Raw genomic sequence first — 22973 nt, 5'->3', positions numbered from 1 at the left:
TGTCAGGCGGGGGGGGGGTCCTATACACACACGGACCCGCAGACAGATGGACAGTCCCATCAGAGCTGTGTAGTTATACCTTTGCTAAAGATCTGGATACCATGTGTCCCAGGGCTTTCTCTTAAATACCTCTGACCTTTCCTCCCTGAGCTCTTCCCTGACCAAAGACTCTTATTCACTGTGACAATGCTGGGCAGAAACACCTGGCTAGAGGGACAGGGGACACAGGCTGAGCAGGCTCAGGGTAGCCTGGGTCAGGCTGCCACTTCTCCGCTCTTCCAGGGCAGCATTTCACACCAACTAGGGTTAGTCCCTCTCAAGGCATGCACGGCTTCCAGGCTTCCATAATCGGCGTGACTCTACCCCTACCCAGACTGCCACTCCAGTCCCCTTTGCTCCGGTCCCCAGACTGTCCTGAAACACTGGTGCAGATTTACCCAGCCACACCTCTGCCCATATGGCCCCTCCTCCAGAAGGCCTTGCCTACTCCCTCCTCTGCCCACCTGGGTTCTATCCAACACTTAGATAAAGGTCTCTAAACTAAAGAGTATGGGCTGTATTTGGTCAACATTCAGGTTTTGTTAAGCCCACATAGCATTTGACATTTTTAAGTTTTGAATCAATTGGCAACATTTAAAGATGTGAAATTTTAAAATGTCACCCAAAACGCTCTAGATTTCTGGCTTCTCTTATACATCCAAAGACCTGGTGACACACAGTACAGAGGCTGCCCACCCCCCCAGCAGTGCACACACTCTCCAGGTTACACAGTGCCCCCCACACCTGTGGCTGCCTCAGCCAGGGGTTCCTGTCGCAGCTGGCAGGGCAGGGGCAGGACCCACCCCCACACATCTCTCCAGGGACACACTCAGCACCTGGCACACAGTAGGGACTTGCCTATCGTTTGTGGAATAATGAACAAAGACACAATGTCTCACCGTGCCCGGGATCTCCTGACTGCTCTCCACTTCCCCGCAAGACCCCAAGCATTCCTGGGGTCCCCCCTCCCACAGCTAGGCACACACGCAATGGGGGCACTGGGGTAAGCCATGGGGGCTGTATCCAGATTCCCACGTCAGTGAGTTATGTCTTCTAGAGCCCAGGCAAAACAGAGCAGTGATCCGAGCACGCCCCCGCCTTCCGCACAAGTGGCAGGATTCCAGGCCAGCCCACAGACACTGATCCCCAGGACTTCTGTTAACCTGAAAAGGAGAAATTCGGCAGCAAGAACTGACAAAGCCAAGGCTTCCTCAATGCCCGCCTGCAGGAGGCCTGCCCCCCTTTGAAGCCCGCAGCCAACTCTTCCCTTTTTCTGGGTTTCCAAGGTCAGAGTCACATTGGCAGGAAGGGTTCTCTTTGTTCTCCTGCCTCTGACTTACCCCAAACAGTCACTGTCCCAGACAGCCAGCTCCTCGGCAGTGGCACAGGGGGCCTCTGCTCCTGCTGGGGCGGAGCAATAAGAAGGAGTCAGGTGCTGGCTGTGGCCCCAGGGGCCCTGCTCCTGGGATCCAGAGTCTCTGCGGGCCTGGCTTCCCTGCTGGCCTGGGAGCACCATCTCTGGTCCACGGTGCCAGTGCTCAGTGAAGCTGGTGGCAGAAAGAGCTGATAGTCCCCAGGATGCACGCACAGTCCAGGGGGCGGGAACCCGCCCGGGATGGGCTCAGCCTGGCTCTGCCCCTCACTGGCTGATGATGTGACCTCAGGCTACTTGCCTCCTCTGTGCTTCGGTTTCCTCGTTTGGAAAATGGGGAAATGAATACCTGATCCGAGACAACCTACCTAAAAGGACCCAAAGGAGCTTTGTGAATCAGGAAGTGCCACGCCAAAGTCAATTATTCCAGCATCTGGTGGAGCACCGGGCATGCAGTTGGTGCTCAATGTATCGTTAACGGTGTAAGCATTTATCGGGCCCTTGTGCTAGGCCAGAGGCCCAGAATGGAGGCCTGCCCCTCATTGGGGCCCACAGACAACTATCATACCCTGAGAACCGTCAGGAAGTAAGATCAGAATGCTATGAGACCTACAGGTGGTCGTGGGCTCCCCAAGGAGCGGGTGAGGGACGCAGGTCTTCTAAGAGCCCTCCCTCTCAGCTGCCAGGCAGCAGAAGCCAGAGTTGGGGCTGCCCAGCTGTAGGCTGCCTGGTGCTCGACTCATTTCCCAACAGGCCTAGCTCAAAGAGAGCAGCCAGGCCCGCATGGCGGCGACCCCATTCTCTGAAAGTGCCCACTGTGCCGTGTGCACCCGGACACATGTGCCGGGCGACTCACAGTGACACGGCATCTCTGTGGACCAGACCCTGTGCCACACCTTTCAGGTACACTTTCCTAGTGGCTCCCACACCTGGCGGGGGAGTAGCTAAAATACTGGGCTCCGGGGCCCCGTCCCTAGAGAGGTGGTGCTGCCCCATCCCCAGCAGGCAGTGGTCAGCAGAGCCTGGAGGGTCATGGGCCGAGGTTCCCATTCTGGCTGTGCCCCTTACTAGCCCATGAAGCCTAGGTCAAGTCACCAAACCTCTGAGCACTTGGTTTCCCCACCTCTCAGGTCACCTGATTCAACCCAACACACGGGACCTGCCCAGCTCACCTCTCTGTATCCACATCTCCTTACCTCCCACTCCCTAAGCTCCCAGCCCTTTCTCACCTCCCACAGCAGCCTCACATCCCAAGAGGACAGGAAGATTCTAACCTCTGAGCACTGGGCATTTGTTCATGGGGTCCCCTCTGCCTAACCACCCTTCTCCCCCTCTCCCTCTGATGAGCTGCTCCTCTTTTAAACCTCAACTCCTGTCACTTCTGTGAAGTCCTCCCTGATTCCTTCCAAGAAGGCCCAACTCCTACCAGCCCCCAAGGAGAGAAGTGTGGAGAGAAGGAGGCACGGCCTCCAGCTCCTTGTGTGCCTGGGGATGTTCCTTCCCCACTCTCGGCTTCAGCTTCCCCATCTGTGACAGGATCTCTAACTTCTTCTCATTCTAGAGCCTTAGGAATGAGTTTGGTTACATGCTCTGTTGCGGGGCGAGGAGTGGTGGGGAGGGTCTCCCAGTTCACCCCAAGGTTCTGGGGGATTGTGAAGGAGCTAGACTCTACCTTGTTCTACCCAAAAGGGCAGGACAAGGACAGTTCAAGAGACCCTAGCCAGTACCCTCAGAAGACCCCACTTGCAGAGCAGACCCAATAATAACAAAGCACAGAAAGCAGGCACGGGAAGTGCGGAGCCAAGTGAAATCTGCCTGAGACTGGAGCAAGGGGCCAAGGGCAGGCTCCAAGCAGAAGGAGCCAGGACTAGACAGATGGGTAGGCTCCAAGCAAGAAGAGCAGGGAAAGAGAAGGAAGGAGGCACTCTAGAGAGGGCAGCAGCCTGAGACAGGGAAACCCGCTGCAGGGCAGGGCTCAGGCGTCTCAAGTGTTGCTGCGCGTATCTCAAGGTGCTCTGCTAAGCATTTAGCCACAACTCTCATTTATTCCTCTTGATATCCCTGTGAGATAGGAATTGCCCTTATCCCCATTTTACAGAGTTAAGCAAGTCCCCTGAAGTCAGAGTTGATGAGAGGTCAGCTGAGATTTGAACCCAGGCATCCACTTGCAGAGTGAGTCTGAGTAACACGAATAAACAGGGACGACAGGTTCAGAGAGGCTCAGGGGAGCGGGGGTGCCACGAGAATGACAGTCTGGGGACTCTCGAGAGACTTGTTAAGACCTGGAAGTCAGGCTTTGTTTCCTTGCAGCCGGGTCTTAAATGGCACCCAACCGAGGCCAATGTTGTTGCTGAAATCTCTCCAGGGTGACCCCACCCATGCTCGGGAGAGTCCAAGGACCCCAGCCCCGCACTTCCCTTGCACCATCTGCCTAACGGTTGCAGGAGAGCGCCGGGCTGCTAATGAGTGCAGGAGCGCGAGGAGCAGGGGAGGAGCAGGGGAGGGCTCGAGGCGCAGGGGAGGGCACGGGCGAGCGCAGCCAGTCAGGAGCCTGGGCTGTCAGCGGCCACACGACAGGCTGGTGCGGAGCTGTTGCCAGGGCAGCCCGGAGATTCTGCCTTCGCAGGCAGAGTGATTTAGAGCCCGTAGGTCTCTTCTGGGCCACCAGCTTGGCCGGCCAGGGGCTCCCCATCGAGTGCCTGGCCTTCCGAAACCTCAACACAGAATGTCAGGGGCCCTGCCGTAGGGGGGCTACCAGCATGAAAGGCCATCAAGACAGAGAGAATGGGCAGACATCCCATGGTGGAAACAAGTCCCTTGTCACAACACAACCCAAACAGAGACCCTGGCTGGGGGCTTGAGGGTCTGGAGCCAGCAATTCCAACAACCCAAGTTCCTCTTGCAAGACGCCCAGCATGACAAGTGGTGGCGCCTGCCCGTCGTCTGAGGGCCTGGACCAGCAGCACAGGCAGCCCACGGGACTGGGGGCAGGCAGGACCAGGAAAGGCGGTGGAGGAGGGGGTGCTGAGAGGGGACGGCCACAAGGAAGGCGGGATCCTGACTGCAGTCCACCCCCACCCCACCCCGCCCCGGGCCTCCCTCTGGGGCCAGTAATATAGCTGCCATCCAGCAGGATCAGACACAGCAGCGAGAACAGCTCCGGGGAGGGAGCGGCGACCATGCCTGGAAAGGCAATGTGATGTTCACTTACGAATGTGCACACGTCCTGCGAAGTAGAACGGGGTCCATACGGAAACATATTAAGGCAAACGGCTGACAATGGGATAAAAATGTGTGTGAAACTTAGGTGAATCTACCCAAAGCAGGTTTGCAGACCCCTCATCAGGACCCCAGCGTACTAGGGGTGGCCACAGGAAGCGTTAACTAGTTTTCTGTGCACCTGCGCCAGAAAGGGTGCCGTGTTTCCTCTTGTTTAGAAATGTGTTTCCACCAGTGTAATGAGTGGCTTTGAGTGACTGGATAAAAAGAGCATCAGGCATCACCATCCTGTCTGTACCTGCCCTAAAATTCAGGCGAGCTTAGCAAGCCAACCCTTCGCATGTGGCCCCTTGGGGTCCAGAATTCTTTTGATCCTGAATCCGACCACTCAATGGAAAACCCTGGCCCAAGCCGATAAGGAGGTCCCTGCCATGGTGCCGGCACGAGAACACGCTGGGTCATGAGAACACTGTGGCACCACCTGAGAGCGAATCTGTGGCGCAAGGTGCTTCTCCAGGGCAGAAGGACAAAGTTGGCGGCTGCCAGGCTTACCAGACGCTATGGGGCTGTCTTTCTGAGAGTGTGCTAAAATGTGTGTGCACAGGGCAAGGTGCTGTATGAGACTTGCCTTCACTGAAACTCTCTTCCTGGTAGTAGCAGGGGGCAAAGAAGATAGAGTCCCACCACCACTAACGATTACAGGCTACAGAGATTTACGGAAGGAACCCAACAACAGCTACGCGGCCACCTTGACTTAGGAGGGAGAGAAGCAGGGATGACCGATCGGAAATGTGTGGTGACAAATCACCAGGCTTACTGTTGAGCAGCCCGGGTTCCCCAGGTTGGTCAAAGAACCAAACTCAGGGGACAGTCCATTGTCCACCTGCAAACAACAGAGCACCATGAAAACACAAGCCCGAGAACAGAGTGCCCAAGCTGGGGCAGAATTTGAGGGATATAAGACTCTGGAATCCATCCATCGCCCGGTGGAAGAAAAAGTGTGTGGAACAAGACTTGATCCGGCTACTTCTGCTTCGCATCTGCCTGGGCTCAGTTTGCCACCATGGAAGAACAGGGACTGACTATGAGGAGACTCCAGATTTGGTACCCAGAGTCAGAGGTGTTGCAGGGACCCTGAAATACCACCATGAGTAGGTCTGGCCTGCTTGGTTTTCTGAGAGAGGGACTGGCTCCCTGAGAAGAAGGAACAAGACCAGAAGGCAGACCTCAGGGCACCAACTCCAGGGGGTTACTGATAACTCCCTCTGGCAGCACACTAGGAGCTGGGACAGGACTAGATCCCCTCTGTACCCTCAGGGCCAGCCATAGACCTGCCCGGAACCCCATAGGAGATGGCCTGCTGTATGTCTGAAGAACTAAGCAGAATTCTTTTGGAAGTGGAATCTGAGCAGGACAAAGGGCCCTCAGCTGGGGCTCTTCAACCAGACCAAATAAACACTCAGCCTCTGCCAGGGGGGCTGTGGTTTATATTTGGAGAGGGGTAGGAAGAGTCAATCCAATCTGAGCTTGGGCTGAAAGTGGGCTTTTAGCCGAGAGCAGTAGCAAAGCACCATAGGCCGAGTTCCTGTCTCCTCTGGGGCTCAGCTCGCCACATTGCTTTGTTCTACCAGTGTCCCTGGGGGCAGTGAGGCTTGGCTCCCCAAGCTGGAGCAGTCAGTGGTACAAGGTTACTCTGCAGTCTGATAACCTGCCACCTCCACCACCAACATCCCTCAGAGGCCTGGGACTCTTCCAGAGAGGGGAGAATCCACAGCTACTCGCTGGAGATCTCAATACTTCAGTGGGTCTCCGAATCATGCCAGAGCTTGTCAAGAATACAGCCTGGAGCCAACTCTAGACCTGTGATTCTGACCCTCTCAGGTAGGGCTCTGGAATCTTACCAGACTCCTTGGTACCATGATGCTCTGCTGTCTCCAGGGACCAAGAAAAGGTGGGATGACCTCTGATGGCCCCATCCCAGTGCTCAAAATGAATACTTGGTTACTCCCCCATCTGCAGCTGCCACTTCCTAAAACCCTAGGAAGTCCATAGGTCCCCAAACACCTTGAACTGACCACACCTCCATCCCACTTCTACAGGCAGCCCATAGACCCCACCAGATGACAGGCCAGCAGGGATTAATGGCAGGGAATAAACCACCCCACTTCATGGGGAGAGAAGTGCGTTAAAGAATTTTTTCAAAAAGGAGTCATTAGTTGACTTGGCATTTTGATCAACAGAAAATTACCCAAGTCATGTTGCCATTAGGAGGAAGCAAAGCCCCCCAAAGGCAGAGGTCTGGCTTTGGGGCTGATGGGGCTCCCTCTCTCTGGAATCTGGGATCTCCCCAGCTCAGGAACTTCTTAGGCCCCCAGTCCTACAGGAGTGCAGTGCAGGAGCTGGCTGTGGAGACTCCTGCAAGGGCAGCAGGTGCCAAGAGCACCTCCCAGGCCAGGCACACAATTAGTTACAGAGGCCTGGGTTCAAATCTCTGCCACGGAAGGCTACATGATCTCTGGCGAGTGTCTTAAGCATCTTCAGTCTTAGTTTTCTCACTTGTAAAGTGAGCAAGTATCCACTTCCTAGGACTGCTATGAGGGTTAAGGCCACACAAGCCCTCTTTTAGCTCCTTGCTCCCAGACCCACTGGGTCTGCACAAGTTCCTCCCTCTGCCCAGAAGGCTCTTCCCTAAGAGCTCAGCCCACTCCTCCCTTCCTTGGGGAGGCTGTCCCCACCACCCCAGCCAGATCAAACCCACTAGTTCTAGGCTCTCTCGGCCCTCAGGGCACATACCTCAACCGTAATGACACCTTTACCTGTGGGACAGTTTCGCTGCAGCCTGTCTCCTCCACCCTGGGAGGGGCCAGGGCTGGCTGTGCTCACCCCTGCATCCCCGGAGCACCGCCTAGAATGTAGGGTAACTGAACAGTATCCCCCCGCCTTGGGGCCAGGCCATCGGAGCTCCCCGTCCCACCAAAGACTCCAGATTTGATCCCCCAGTAACTCCGATTCCAACCCCTGTGATACTCAAATCGGTGCCCTGCCCTAAAAGGACCCCCTCGGACCATCCACTACCTCTGGAGACTCACAATGCTACTAGCTGCTTCCTGAGGCTCAGCCTCGCACGGATCTCCAGATTTCTCACAGTAACACCTTCTCAGAGTTTCGGAAGCAAACCAAAGTTATTTGCCAACTATTTTCTCCCATTAATCTCACAATGCACTTGCTATTCTCCCTCCATAATGACTCATTTAGCAGCAACAGAACAATTAGGCAGACCACAGAATATTGATTTTCTAAGTGGGAAAAATGTCCACACAAACATCTTTTCATGTCTGTCTTGGGCTGTCTCCTGCTACGTGATGGGGTGGGACCCTGGGAAAGCTTGGCCGCATCCGCTGGCAGGGCATTGGGGTCTCACACAGAAGCACAAAAGCATGGCGTGTGCAGGGGCGCCTGGGTGGCTCAGTCAGTTAAGCGTCCGACTCTTGATTTCAGCTCAAGTCATGATCTCGGGGTCATGGGATCGAGTCCCCTATCAGGCTCCACACTCAGCAGGGAGTCTGCTCTCTCTCTCTCTCATCCCCTCTCCCTCTGCCCCTCCCCCCACCACCTGTGCTCACTCGAGCTCTAATAAATCTAAAAAAAAAAAGCATGGCGTATGCAAATATAAGAGTGTGTGCGTGCACAAGAGAGATCATAAAATTATCATGTGAAAACCATGATGATCCCATATGACCTAAGAACATTAGGAGGCAGGCACCATTATCACACCCATTTTAAAGATGAAGAGATCAAGGTTCAGAAATTCGGTGACTTGGCCCAGATCACACAGGAAGTTAGGAAGCCTGATCCACACCTAGGTCCGTGTGTCAGCAGAGCAAAATTCAGTTCATCAGGGTGTCCTTGCAGTGGCTTGCTCTCCAAGAGAACAAGGTGGCCATGCCACTTGTGGGCAATGCAGTCCCTTTCACGGTGTGACCCAAGGAGACTCCTGAGACATAAAACAGTTGGCCTAGGTCTGGAGTCACACCTCAGCCTCAGTGCAGGCTCTAAGCCTAGCCGCTGTAAACAGGTTCACCCCAGGCTGCCCCCGGCCATCCACCAGGCCTGGGCAATAGCTCTCAGAAACACCTAGAGCAAAAGATGGTAGCTGGACCCACCTGCCCTCCGCCGCCCCCTGACGATCACCACCCGCCTGAGACAAGTGCCTACCTAGCTCCTGGGGCACTTCTAACATCCCCACCCTATAAAAAAGAGAAGGCAGAAGAAAAGAGAGTCAGGAATGGCTTGGTGAGTGGGACACCTAGTAGTTTTATGTCCATATCTGCATATGGCTCCAAAAGTGGGCCCCGCAGCTGGGATACTATTAAACAGGGTTTTAGCTTACCTCCTACTTCCCACTCCCGGAAACTTAGAACCAAGCTGGGATGGGGGCTGTGGGAGGAACAGGTCCCTAATGTCCCAAGGACCAATGCCAGCCAACATACTGACCTTCATTTGGAACAAACGGTTTCTTTGTGGCAAAGGGAAAAAAAACTAAAGGTCCAGCTAGCAGACATGGGTTTAAATGCCAACTCTACCACCATCTCTGGGCCTTGGGGTGAGATAATTATCCACTGAGTCTCAGTTTCCTTAACTGTAAAATGGGATAATCCCTGCCACCTCCCTAGCTGGTATGAGGGCCAAATGGTAATGATGAAATGCCACACACATGTTGGCTAGGGAAGCTCAACAAAGGGGAAGGTTTCCAAGAGTTGGCACTGCCCAGCAGTGGCATGGACATCTCCCCATGACTGGAGATGAGCAAGCAGGCCCTGGAATAGTCCACGTGGATGGATGGGAAGCAGAGCGGCCTATACACCCTCTAGGACACCCAGATGCACATTAGCACATTCAAGGCTCCCAGGACTCAAGCACTGAAGAAACTTACTCGCTTTGGTTCACTGGATGTTTCCCTGACCTGTTTGAACTATGGAATCCCCTCATCTCTTAATGGTCAAGCACTCATTAACATCTACAAGAATGTGGTGTTCTGTGGAAACCAGTTTGAGAAACACTCCTACAGAAGCTTTAGACGATGAGAGGAGGCAGGGAAGAGACCAAGGCCTTTCAAGGACACCACAGGCTTGGAGAGACTATAGGAACTTCCCTAATGTCAACAGGTCAGGAGCAGACCCAGCCCTCAACCTCCCTTTCTAGCATGGCAGGGAGGCAAGACGACATCTACAGAGGAAAAATTCACTTCCATAAACAACATAAAAAAGGGACTTAGAAACCTCAGATACAAGTCATTCTCAAGCCACTCCTGACCTCAAGAAACCCAGAAACTTGGAGGGACTGAAAAAAAAGAAAGGCCTCAAGCAGAAATGCCCCTTTGTCCCCTGCTCCTGCCTGCAAACTCACCACCACTGCCCTTACCCTCTGAGTCAACAGTGGTTCCTCCAGGCTACCAGAAAAGGGAGGTAAGTCTCTACAACAGTTGATCATACTTCAAAGAAGAGTTAGTTTGTGGGACCACAGAAAGCAGGAGAATAGAGAATCCCAAATCGTTTGTGTGCCCGAGATCCCATTTGTAGGTCCTGGAAGAAAGTAGCAAATATATTACCAGCCCCGCCCATTATGATGCTACAGGCATCACGGGGACCCCCCCCCCCCCCGCCCACACACACACACATAACCCAGTGCCCTCTCCTCTCTCTGGGGTGGACTCCATGCCAGGAAAAGCCAAGGAGTCCGGGAACCACTCCGGCAAACCCATCCATGGCAAACCCATCCATAATGGTGCAGTCTTTGCTCCCAGCAAGGACAGAGCTTTATTAATTATTCAGGGAACGGTGCAATTATGCAAATCAGTGGGCAGCCTCTGCCCGGCTGTTGCCTTCTGCAGGAGTCCAGAGGGGGATGGGGACGCCCAGAGCAAGCAGGGAGCCCAAGCTGCTGGGAACAAGAAGGGAGCCATCCAGGCCTCAAAAGGGGAAATAAATCCCTCATGCCCGGGGCCCACAGAAAACTGACCAGAACCAGCCCCACCCCACAGAGGAGAGCCGGCAACTGCCCTGAGGAATGATTCTGAAGACGTGGGGATGCCTTTTTCCACAACAACATACCCCCATACCACCTGCTGGGCTAGCAACGCCATCATTCAAAGCTTACTCCTGTAGGTACTGAAGGCCTGGAATACTTCCAAAGATCCTTCTTAAAAGCGTGCTTCTAAGCAAAGGTAAGATCTCAAATTAGTGTTTACTAAAGAATGTTTGGCGGAGCACTGCAGCTCAGCAGATGCTCCTGGAGTGGGGCGCGGGGACAGGAAGCCCTGGATTAATCAAGATGAAACTGGTTTCTTTACTTCAGGGCCTCTCAGGGCCTTCAATGTCCTGGATCAAAGAATGAGTTGCCTAGAGTGAGGATGCCCACAACCCCTGAGGAGGAAAATACCTAGCCTCACATCCAGGAACCTCAGGAACCAAGTTTGAGAAACTCTGGCCAAATTGCTCACTAAGTCCCCTACCAGCTCCATCATCCCTGGACTCTGAAATCCCTCAGACTGGGTTTTCACCGTTCTCATAAACAGCAGTCAAAAGTGTGGCCTTCACATCCCAGGGCAACTGGGTAAGACCACCTCAGGCAGTTTGCATGGGGCTGCCGGCAGAGCACCCGACCCTGTCCTGCCACTGCCCCGCGCCGACTTCCAGCCCCCTCGCAGGCCTAGCAGCTGTGCCGAGCACCATCCCAGGTCCGCACTGGCTTCACAGGCCTCATCAGTCAGGAGTGCGGCCCCAGCCACGATCAGCGGCCCCATGGGCGCCAGGCTCCCCCATCTCCCCAGAGGTCCACAACAAAGGCTGGTCTGGGGAGTCCCTGCCCGCCATCACCACTCTGCTTTCCCTTCGCCCACCTGGGCAATGATGAAAGTCACCTCTATGTGCTGACCCTGGGAAGAAAGGGAGGTGCGGCACGAGGCCAGTTGGCCGGCCCATGACCTCCCCACCTGCCCGATCTCACCCAGCACTACAAATTAATAGATCTAAATGCAGCCACAGCTCACCAGCTCTGCCAAGAGAAAAAGAAATATGGGAGCCTAGAACCCTGAGGGCCCATGGAACTAGACACGTATAATCACTGATTAAGTACAAATGCAGGGAACAATCACCAAGTGGGCCCTACCCTCACATCCTGGAGAACCCCTCCCCCAAACAATGAGGCCAGGAGGAAGGCCCGCCTCCATGTCACCATGGCCTCAGGACCTGAGCACCCATAACAGCCCCCGGGAGCTCTCGTGTTCTCTCAGCAGGAAGACAGTAAACCACTCCAGAAAGATCTAGGTGCAAATCCCACCTCTGCAACGCACATGCTGTCTGATGCAGGGCAAGTGGCTTTTACCTGACGGAGCCTGGGTTTCCTCATCTGTAGAAAAGGGAGAAGGTCAATGCTGGGCGGCGGTTAAGAGCACAAACTTGGGAGCCGGACTACTTGGGTTCAAATCCCGGCTCTGCCGTTCTAGCCGTGCGACTGCTGTGTCCCGGCTGTAAACCTGGGATGACAAGCGCGCGCGGCACACGGGCTGGTGGGAGGGAGGCGCCCACAGGACGTGCCTGTCGTGTCAGCTGTCGCACTAGAGAGGGCCCAGGCTTTGAGTCTAAAGAGACCTAGATTCTAAATCCATCCTGAGGGTAATCCCCGAGAAGTGATTTTACCCCTCCAAGGCCAGTTTCGTCACCCGTAAGATGGGGGGAGGATAACATGAGGGTAGTGGGGAGGATCAGATGACGCACACACAGAGCACAATGCCTGGCGTGAGGCAGGACGCCTCATAAGCGGCGGGTAGTTGACTGCTGACATTACTGACTGGCCGTGCGTCTGTAAAATGAGCGTGTGAACAGACACCACGCAGATAGTGATTGACGGCGGGACTTTATATAATGAGGCCAGACAGCCGGGGTTTGAATCCCAGGTCGGCCACTTATGAGCCATAGGACTTTGGCAAGCTGCTCAGTCTCTCTGTGCCTCAGTTTTCTTCTCTGCAAAATGGGGACAGTAATAGCACCCATCCTTCACAGTGCTATTGTACGGATGGAATGAGAGAATGCAGGCAAAGGCGCCGGGCGAGGAGGCTGGCCCCTCTGGAGCGGCCCCTCGGGGCAGCACAGCACCAAGAGAAGCTTGCCGTGAAGGGCGCCAAGACGAAAGGCACCTCGTCCGCCTGGCTTCCACGGCTCCGTTCCACAACACCTCCGGGGGCCTCAGGCCCTTAAGGCTGCGCAGCAAAGCCTGGGAAAGACAACCCGCCACCCTGTACCAGCTGCTTTCCTTCCAGGAATCCTAGAATCCTCAGCACCGAGACATTAGTTTTTGGTTCTGCTTTGTTGAGATGGGGAAAGTGAGGCTCAGAGAGAAGCAGTGGGTGGAGCTGGGCCTTGGGCCGACTCTGGGTGACTGCCTCAGGCACACGTACTATTGACCTCCTCAGCCCAGACTCCCCCTGCCCCCCATCCTTCTCCCACAACTTCCAGAGGGCACACCAGGCCTCGCTGGGGAGGAGTCCAGCCCACCCCACCAGGCCTGGCCTCTGCACAGCCAGCCATCGCATCCCTGAGCAGAAACCCTCCAGGCTGTGCTCAAAGACCTCCACTCCCAGGTGGGGACCAAAGGTACCTGGTCCGGCCCTGAAATGCTGGCTAGTCCTGTTCTATGGGCTTTGACTCAGTGGACTTGGCCTTGAATTGCATGACTGCCACCTGCTTGATTCTGGTAAGTGACACCACCTCTGTGAACCTCCGTTTCCCCTCCTGTAACTGGAGAGCTGGCAAGACAAGTAGGCCTTGGTGGCACGGGTAGGCCGGGCACTGGGCCTGGCGTGAGAAGACACGTTCTAACTCCAGCTCTGCCCCTTCACCTCTCTGGGCCTCACCTGCCTCACCCGTAAAATGCAGATCACAGTCATCCATGCCCTAACTGCTCTATGCAGCGCTGGGAGATCAGGGGCACTGATGTGAGAGCGTTTTACAGAGGGGAGCCCTGTGCAAGCCCAAGAGGGAGCTTACTGGCACTTCTCTAGGACGGGAAGGTTCACTTCAAAAATATCATTAAGCTTAAAAAGAAGGGGCATAGCATGATAATGGGGGGATTTTAGGCATCAATCAGGGAATGGGTTGCCAGGGCAGGAGGTCCCCCAATGTGTGACTCTGGGCTAGTTAAGCTACACTCTTGGAGTTTCGGTTTCTACATCTAAGAAATGGGAAACAAAAAACCCTCTTACTATGAGGCATAGATAAGAATATAGCACAGGCAGTGGCTGGACAAGTCGCTGGCACATCCCTGGGGCACAATTCCTGCCCCTGTGCAAAAGAAACAAACTTTGGGCAGTGGTTCTCAAGCTCCGTGAAACACGATCACTCCACCAGTGTCTAATTCTGGAAGGTCCAGGCTAGGGCCCAAGAATCTGCATTTTATCAGGGGCCCCAGGCAATTCCTCTTCATACAGGTCCTCCCTGCAGTGGGCTGGTCTGTCCTGCTCATGAGCCAGGCCCTCGGCTTCTAAGGCACAAGGGAAGCTTCAATCAGAGCCAATTCTGGGGCCCAGTTTCCTGATGAAATGTGGGGAAGTTGGAAAAGGAGGAAGAAGACAGGAAGGGGAATAAGGAGTAGGGAGTGGGACTGTGAGCAATCTATTAATCAATCTCCTCCCTAGCCAGAAGCGATAATTGAGGCTCATACATCCTTCACGTGCTAACAGTCTGCAGCTGCAATACAAAGCTTTGATTACAAATGTCAAAAAGACAGGGCATGAAATTAACTTCCCCTTAGTCAGTGGGCACGGGGAGACACTGCCTTCAGTATGCAAACTCCCCACGACAACGTCGCCTCAAATTAGGGCCTGCGCTGCTGGGGTGGCATCTGGATCTTTGCCCAATGTGCTCTTTTACAAGTTAGGCCGGGCCTGCAAACAAGGGCCCTGAGGGTGTGAGAAAGGTCAGGCCAACAGAGAGGTGACAGGTGCAGGGTTAACTGGGAGGTGGCCAGAGCCAGCTGGGAGAGGGGGCCAGAGAAGGGCTCCTCAGCTCCCCTAAGGGGGCTGCCCACCAGAAAAGGGAGGTGAGGGAAATCATCCTGACAAGGAGTTAACTCACCCACAGAGCATCTGATGCAGAGAAATGTAAGGCCCACTCGCTAGCTGGGCCAATTCCTGCCCCACTAGTCCCTGGAGGGACAGGAGGACAGACTGAGAGCCCCAGTGGCTTTTCTGAGGTTGATCACACTGAGTTAGCAACCGAGCCAGGCCCAGGAGCCAAGTCCCCATAAGTCCTGCACTTTGTCTGCTCTAGCTTGGTCTGTGGCAGTCAAGGTACAAGGGGCGGCAGGAGGCTGGAGGTGGCAAAGCCCTGCTCAGGCTGCCTTCGGGAGAACCTTTAAGGAATAGGGCTTTGGGGCTGCTCACGCAGTTATTCACTGGGCAAACCCAGAGCACCTCCTCTGTGCCTGGCACAAAGTGCTCTGTTAGAGCTTCCAACCAGCCCACCCCATGCTGCCATCATCAGCTGAGGTCTTCGAGGTAATAACTCCAGGAGTCAGCACGCAGGCTTCCTGAGCGGGTGCAACTGCGGGTAGGAGGGGAAGACCTATTCTTGGCATGCCCCCAAGAAGAGGCTTGACCTCTAGCCTTGGGGTCCCTTCCTACCCTTCCCCAAGAATACCCAAGGTATTCCCAGGCAGGATGCCACGGACCTTGCCGCTGGGGATCCTGTCTCCCTCTTTCCCCTGGTCCTCATCCCACCACCCACCTGGCTCAGAGGGGACCTCTGGCACACAAGTGGTGGCTTCCACAAGGTTTGCCTTCCAAACGCCAGGGACGGTTCTTCTGTGTGCATGCCCAGGTGTGGCATGTGGTGTGAGCTACAGACACGACATGGCAGGCAGCCAAGGCTGTGTCCCGTGCTATGTGCGAAACACTGTGCATCCACCCACAAGCTCCCGCCCACACATTCCCACAAAGAACAGAGATTCCCTCTATCTCAGGAGGGGATGGTAACACAGGCCATCCTTCTGGCACTCCCAGCTGGCGGGGCGGGGGGGGGGGGGGGGCGAAACTGAGTTTTCAGTCTGTCCTTTGAGGTTGGTGGACAGGCTGGATCACAGGTGACTCCACCAGAGCAGAGGGGGAGCACAGAGAGGAGGGAGCTGGCCCCTGGTAGAGATCTGGCCCTGCAGGAAGCTGCCCCAGGCTCTTAGGCTCTTGGAAGGGGTAGGGGTGGGGGAACTGCAGGAAGCAGCCCAAAGGCACTGGAGAAGTAGGGAAGGGGTTACTCTTCAAGGCAGAGTGGCCAGTGACTGTCCCACAGCTCAGGCTGGGAATGAGGCCTGGGCCATTCCTCACAGATGGATGGACTGATGGCCAGAAGACCAGAGTATCTTCATACAAGTGTGGGGGGAGGGGGGTCTCTTTCACGCGGCCACGGTTGATCTCCACGGGGCAGTAAGCGGGTAGGTCAGAGTAAGGAAAGAGCTAAGTGTGCCTTGCCACCTGGGACAGAGTCGCCAAGCCAGCCAGGGGTGCTGAATGTTTTCCTTCTTGCCTTTTTGATCCCCCTATGATCTCCAGCTCTCTTCTGTGGCCTTCTAAAATAGCCATTAATTAAAACCTGGTAATTAACTTTCTGGTTCAAGTAATATTTTGCAAAGGAATTCCATTAAAGAGTCGATTTGCATATCCTCAGACATAGGGGCCTGGAAATAAGTGGGTGACTTGTGGAGAATGCGATAGGCCCCTTGGCACCCCAGGCGTGGGCTCTGCTGGCCCCTGAAGGCACAAGGGGATGAAGAAGGCAGCTGTCCTCATAGCCAGGTGTATGCCGAGCCCTGAGGTCCTCCCCAAGCAGGTGGGCAGTTTGTTCACAAAACTGGCCAGCTCAGTGGCCACACATCCAGACTGAAACTGCACACAGATGTGCACATGTGACAGCTCAAACACAGAACACACTATACACACAGTATGACCTGGTATATGCAAACACACACACACACACACAACAGTAGATGTGTACACATAAGAAAACAGACAACAATAATGATAGCAGTCAACACTTAGTGAGCACTTATTAGGTTGAACCATATGTCTATATTCGACCTACAAAAACAGCCACTTCATATGGTCCAACCCAATATGAAGTGCCAGGCACTGTTCCAAATGCTTTACATGTGATTAGTCATTTCAAACACACAGACGTGTGCAAGGACATTTGCATATAACGCACACACACCTTCATAAGGGCAGGTACATACTTGCAAGACATACAAAAACATGCATGCACACATGTACAAATGCTTACGAGCTTGTACAAAGAAAGGCTTCTCCAACCTTTGAAACCCCCAGCCTGGGGCTGATCGCATTCCCACTAGCTAATTTCCACCGTTCCTAAAAATATTGCCCAGCTCCGATCTCTGGAAGATACATGAGGGAGCCACAGATCTAAAAGGAGGGCGATAAAAATGAGAAAGCAAAAAATAAATTGGTTCTTCCCTACGTCCAGGTTGTGTTCTGTGCCTTTCCCCTCCCTCTCTGGAGATGAGGCTCAGAATCATGTGCTCACGTGCGGGGCCTTGGTCAGCCCTGCCCCGCAAAATGCCCATGGGGCTCCAAGTACAATGTTGCAGACAGGGTAGGACCTGCTCACCAGGCCTGGCTTCTGTGATGGTCCCACCTCCGTGCCTTTGACTGCATGCCTCAGTTTCCATGAATCTAACAACCCTTTCATTGCTTACCTACCTTGCAGGGCAGAAGACCTCTCAAAATGCTGTGTAAATGCCAGGCCTCCTTAGAATAATTATCGGATTAAGAATTAAATCTGATTCTCTTATGGAGGGGAAGGGAGGAGAAGGGAGAGGAGAGCTGGGTGAGCCTTCCTTGCAGGTAATTAATGAATTCCCTGCCATACCTCTTGGAAGGCAGGAGCCCATTTAACAAAGATCCACCTACATGGGCCTCTCAGAGCTGAGGGAGGCCGCACAGAGCAACTAAGAATCCTGCAAGGGGCTTGTCTAAGAACGTTCAGAAGGCAAAGGACAGAATTAGACAAGATTCAAAAGAAGAAGTACTACTGGCCATTAAACTCCAGAAAATAATACTCAATCCCTAACAAGCAATGAAATGCAAATAACAAAGAAATGCCATTGTTCTGCCTATTTGAATGACAAAGATAATTTTAATGACACCCAGTGTTTTTAAGGGTGTGAGGAAACAGGTGAGCACTCTCAAAAATCATTGGGGGGAGTATAAATTACTACAGGCTTTTTAGTGGGGGGCATTTTTATCAAAAACCTGAAATTGTTTATATTCTTTGACCTAGTAATTCAATTTCTAAGACTTTATCCTATGGAAATAGAGACGTGAACAAAGATAAATATTCGAGTATTTAATTACCAGCATCATTTTTAATAAAAAAACACTGGGCATAACCTAAACATTTAAATGATTAAAAACAAGTATGGCCCAAACATAGCTGGAACAATGGACTTTTAAAATACACATAGAAGTTTGTCATCATCCCATCCTGCCCCCCCACACCCCCTGATGTAGACAGGAACAAGGGTCACTCTGCCCTGCTAATTACTGTATTCAAGTTAATAATGATTCTCTGTACAACCCTTTTCACTTTTCCAGGGACAGCAACATCCAGTATCTCTCTTGAACCTCAGAAGAACATAGCATGATTGCCTGATATTAGTCCAACGTTGTAGATGAGAAAACAGAGGCTTATCAAAATGAAGTGACTTTTTCCCACCTATGGTAACTCTCACTTACTGAAAACCTACAACATACTAGTCTAGCCTCTTTCACGTGTTATTATGCATTTAATAACATTTTAGAAACATTTAAGAAATGTGCAAGACCTGGTGTTAGTTGCCTAGTAAATAGCACTGAATGGGACACTCTCTATTAAACACATACTGAATATATTAACATTAACGTTTCCAAAGACATTATCATCATGAGACCCATTTTGCAGATGTGCAAACTGAGGCTCAGAAAGCTTATGCGACTTGCCCCAAGAATGCCTGGCTTCAAAGCCACACACTTCCCATTATTCCCAGAGACTGTCTAAATTGCACAATCATCTCGACGTCACCCAGGGGAAGGCAGAGGACCAGACACTCCCTATCTATGGCAGGGGAGGGAGAGAGGCAAGAAAGGCCAAGTCCTTATGCCCAGCTCCTCCTGCACCTACTGTCAACAACTAGAGCAGGAAAACGGATCCCACCTTCTATTTTCTGTTTCCCGTTAAGCTTCCCCTCCGCTCCCCAGGGACTGCCTCACCCAAAGGGGCTGAACTGATTCCTGCCTACTCAGGGCCACTTGGGGGTTCTTGAAGGCCCCCACCCCACTTCCAAGTATCTCCCTCCCTAGCTTTACTCTGCCTGGAATCCCACCATTAGTAACTTTCAGGTGTGGGAACTCCAGGCAACACACATATTCCTGAGAAGGGGTCATCAATCTCTAACTCCGCACACAGCAGCCCTGCATGCCTGCACCTGGCTTGCCCACGTTTACAGGATCAGCTCTGCACCAGGCCAACTGGGAAGAATGCGAAGGGGGTATGGCCACTTCAGAATAACTACAGGGGTAAGGGAACAGGTTGAGACCCAGAGGGGGCATACTCTCAGCACCCGCGGAGGGCCAGAGTCACCCAGAAACAGCAGCACCGAGGCAGTATAATATTGCCGGCTGACCCTCCTAGCTACTCAGGACCATTAATAAATGAGTGACTTGGAAATCATCTTCTGGGAAGACAGAACCACCACATTCTAGATGGCTTTTACCAACATTAAGACAGCCTTGTAAATGAAGCAGCAACACTTCCAGCCTGCAAAACAAAAAATGCTTCTGCCAGCACACCTTTCACCTGGAAAACCCCTGAGCAGCATTCATTTCCCTTATCCAGGAGGCATGATTACCTGTCCTTGGTGCTTACTTCCAAAACCTCCAAAGAAGAAATGAGTGTCTAAGGGGGCCAGGGATTTTGGAGACCAGCTGGAAACCTCCCATAAGCCATTTCAGGAGAATAAGTACAAAGGCTCAAACCTGTCCTGTGGCCCTCGAGCCCCCCCGGAGCCCAGCTGTGCCCACCAAGCCCTGGCTGGCCTGACCCTGGCCTCACAACCAAGACATCGGCCCTCTCCCCCAACCAGCAGTGCTCAGCGGCCCCACACCTGGCTAGACTCCTTTCCCAGGGAGCCAAAAGATTCCAGCACAGAACCAACTGGTTTCCAGCCTCCAGATGAGAGAATTCCAGCTCAAAAAATAACCTCCACAACACAGCAGTTTGCAGACCACAGCAGACAGCATGCAACAAAGCCGCTTCAGCGGCCCTAAAGCAGACAGCGTTATCCAAAGTCTGAACCCAACTGGCCGCCCCAGAGTGCCCCACGCTCTTTACTGACAGGGAGAAGCCACGAGGACCAGGGCTCACACTTGCTACCCCAGAAGCTTCCGCCCTCCTTCCCATGCCTATCCCTTCACTGAGGCTGCACTTACCCCCTCCCTGGCCAGGAACATGGCAGCCCAGTGGGGGTCCCCTGGAACCAGGACCCAATCCCCTCCTCACTGCTAAGCCAAGCCAAAGGCAGCCCATTCTGTCCTCCCAGCCTTCAACAGTACAACCACACCACGCGGAGTAGAGGGAGGCTCCTCTCCACTCACCCAGGTTTGACCATGAGGGTTTGGGGAGGGGGGTTCCACCATGGTTGGTTTTACTCAGCCAAGTCCACACAGGACGACTCCAGGGACTGCCCCAGAGAAGTAGCTACCCAAGAGAAATATCTGCCCATCCATCCCCGAAGCAGCTGATAAATCTATTATTTCTAAGCCAAGCAGTAAAGCAGGAGATCCCAGTCTCCTGACAAAGCCGATTTCAGCTCCAAGGCTGGGTCCAGGGATTTCAAACTCAGTCTCTCTGCCTATCCGTGAGAAATCTGGGCTCCCTTCCTGTGCCAGAGAAGCCACCAAGCCAGATTTTGTTTATAGAAAATTAATAAGACAATTCCACACCACTGCCAGTGACATTCTGCTCCAACTGCTACTGTTAGCACTGTTTCTAGAAATGAGCTTATAGTTTCACTCCCGAACCCCAACCCTCCCCCCCAACCTCTGGCCCCTTAGGCATTGTAGCAAGGCTGACCTGACCTGAGACCAAGCTGGACAGGACCTGCTCGAGGTCATCTGGGCCATGCCCCGACCTCCAGCCAGGAGGCTGGGTTGCCAGCCAGCACTTGCCGGCTTCTTGGTGCAGGCTTCCCGCTGGAGGGAGGTAAACATGGCATGCATGCTGTCTGCTCCCGGGAGGGCAGACACACTCAGAGGCCGGACCGCCTGCTGTCTCTCCTGCTCCCCGGACAACCGACACATGCACACAAAACGGGGTACGTACACAAGCCCCCTCATGCGGGTGCAGAGGGTCCTGACCCCCGCCAAGGAAAGCGCAGAGAAAGGCATATTCCTGGGGGAGAAAGCCGGAGGCAGGGGCCGGGCGGAGGGAAGAAAGCAGCAAACCGGGTGGCCTGCCGCCCAGACAATAACAAAGATGGGAAGCGAGATTTTCAAAGACGCAGTGGCTGCACCCAGCGCTGAGCTCTGGCCTGGCTGCATGCTCCTGCCAGGGCACGCCTGGTCCCCCGGGGCACCACGGCCATCAGAGAAAGGCTGAGGGTCCTGCCTCAGGCTGGGCTTGGCAGCTGGGGCAGGAAACCAGCTGCAGGCAGCGGTAGGGATGCACTGGAGAGAGCAGCTCTGGGCTGATGGAAATTAAAGGTCTAGTAATTCTCCCCGGGGATGGGAGGGGTGCTCTCCAGGAAGATGCTAGGGGTCAGTTAAACAGCCACTCAACCTTGGGCAGGAGTTGGGCTATAACTTGTACTCCTCTGCCTGACGGAACCAACGGGGAGGAGAGAGACATTTTTATTCTACCTGTGCCTCCCCTACAGGGAGTGCCAACTTGCCAATCATACAGAGGGGCACAGCCCTATGGAGGCAGATGCCAGGGGCCTGAGATGTCGGGGCTGAATGCTGAAAAGGCTCCTTGGTGCCTGCCTGTTCTTTCACCTCCACTAGCTGAGCACGGACACGTTCTAACTGGCACCGGAATCTATCACGGTGCCTGTGCCCAAGTGGAAAGGTGCCGTGGCAGGTAGGGCTCAAGGAGGGGGACCCGGCCCAGAGACTGTATCCGCCCAGTGCCCCCGCACCCGGACAGGATGGCTTGCCCTTGCGAGCTGAAGCCTGCTCTGTTGCTGGTGACTGGGAGCAGGCTGAACCACCTCCTCCCTCTCCTCCTCTGCCCCACAAGCCACCTCCCCCTGGAATTTCCACACCTGCTCCTGGCTTGCCCAGGAAAAGGGAACAGGGAACAGGAGACACCCCTGGGAGTGGAGAGGTGAGGGAGGGAAGCAGCTGCCCAGGCTGGAGAAGATGAGGCCCTTCTTCCCTAGCCTCAGGCAATGCCCCTGAGCTCAGAGCCCCGGCACTGCCCCCTCTGCTCGCCCCAGCCCCCAGCGGAGCACGCGCCCTACTTAGAGCAGATGTGCCCCCTAAGCGGCCCAGCCCCCTGCTCCTCCCCTCCAGATGTTCACCCTTTTCCTCACCACTGGGTCTCGGCAAAACCCAGCCGAAAATGCCTTTTGTATCGGACACCCGGAGGCTCCAGAGGCAGGGGGATGGGTCCTGGGGGTGGAGGCGCCACTTCGGGCCCCAGCTCCGGGCACTGCACCGCCCGGGAAACAATGCCCACCTCGGCAGGCGAGGCGAGGCAGGACTTCTCGGCGAGGGCACTTCGCGCCCGGCCTCGCCCCGAGCCGCGGGCACCCCCTCCTCACCCCGCGGGAAGAGAGAAAGGTCCTCTCGCCGTGCCCCCCCCCCCGTCCGAGGCGGTCCCACAAGTTGCCGGAGGGCGGCGTGCGGTGCCCTCCGGCTTCCAGCGCGCCCCAGCCCCGGCTCTCGCTTTGTCCCCGCGCCCTCCGGGGCGCATCCCGGGGCGGGGGCGCGCGGAGGCCGGGCCGGGCGCTGGCGGCGGTGGGCTCACCTCTCATTGTCCGCGGCGGCGGCGGCGGCGGCGGTGGCGGCGGCGGCGCTCCGGAACCCCGGCAGGATGTGGCGGAAGCTGTGGTTGCGGTCCAGCTTGGGCTGGCTCTTGGTGCGCTTGATGGAGCCCTTGAGGCGGCGGCTGAGGAAGCCCTGCGCGCGGGGCGACAAGAGGGGGAAGGGAGGCGGGGTTAGCACGGCGGCGGCGGCGGCGGGCCCGGGACCCGCGCGGGACCCGCGCCCTGGCTCGGGCGGCCGCGCGGCCGAGGGCGGGCG

At 54.7% G+C, this 22973-nt stretch overlaps 1 protein-coding gene across 1 annotated transcript in view; it reads right to left on the bottom strand.

Annotated features, from left to right (window-relative positions):
- LOC110581877 (DAB2 interacting protein) overlaps positions 1–22928 on the bottom strand; it is an 84408-nt gene extending 61480 nt beyond the window's left edge. Inside the window, 1 exon segment of the mRNA XM_021691785.2 lies at positions 22699–22928. The gene's annotated coding sequence lies outside the window, so the exon portion shown is untranslated.
- Between the last annotated feature and the right edge of the window lie 45 nt (positions 22929–22973).

This window comes from Neomonachus schauinslandi, chromosome 13 (assembly GCF_002201575.2).
Source record: "Neomonachus schauinslandi chromosome 13, ASM220157v2, whole genome shotgun sequence".
NCBI lineage: Eukaryota > Metazoa > Chordata > Mammalia > Carnivora > Phocidae > Neomonachus > Neomonachus schauinslandi.
Note: the sequence above shows the minus strand (reverse complement) of the source record. Positions and strands in the feature narration are given on the sequence as shown.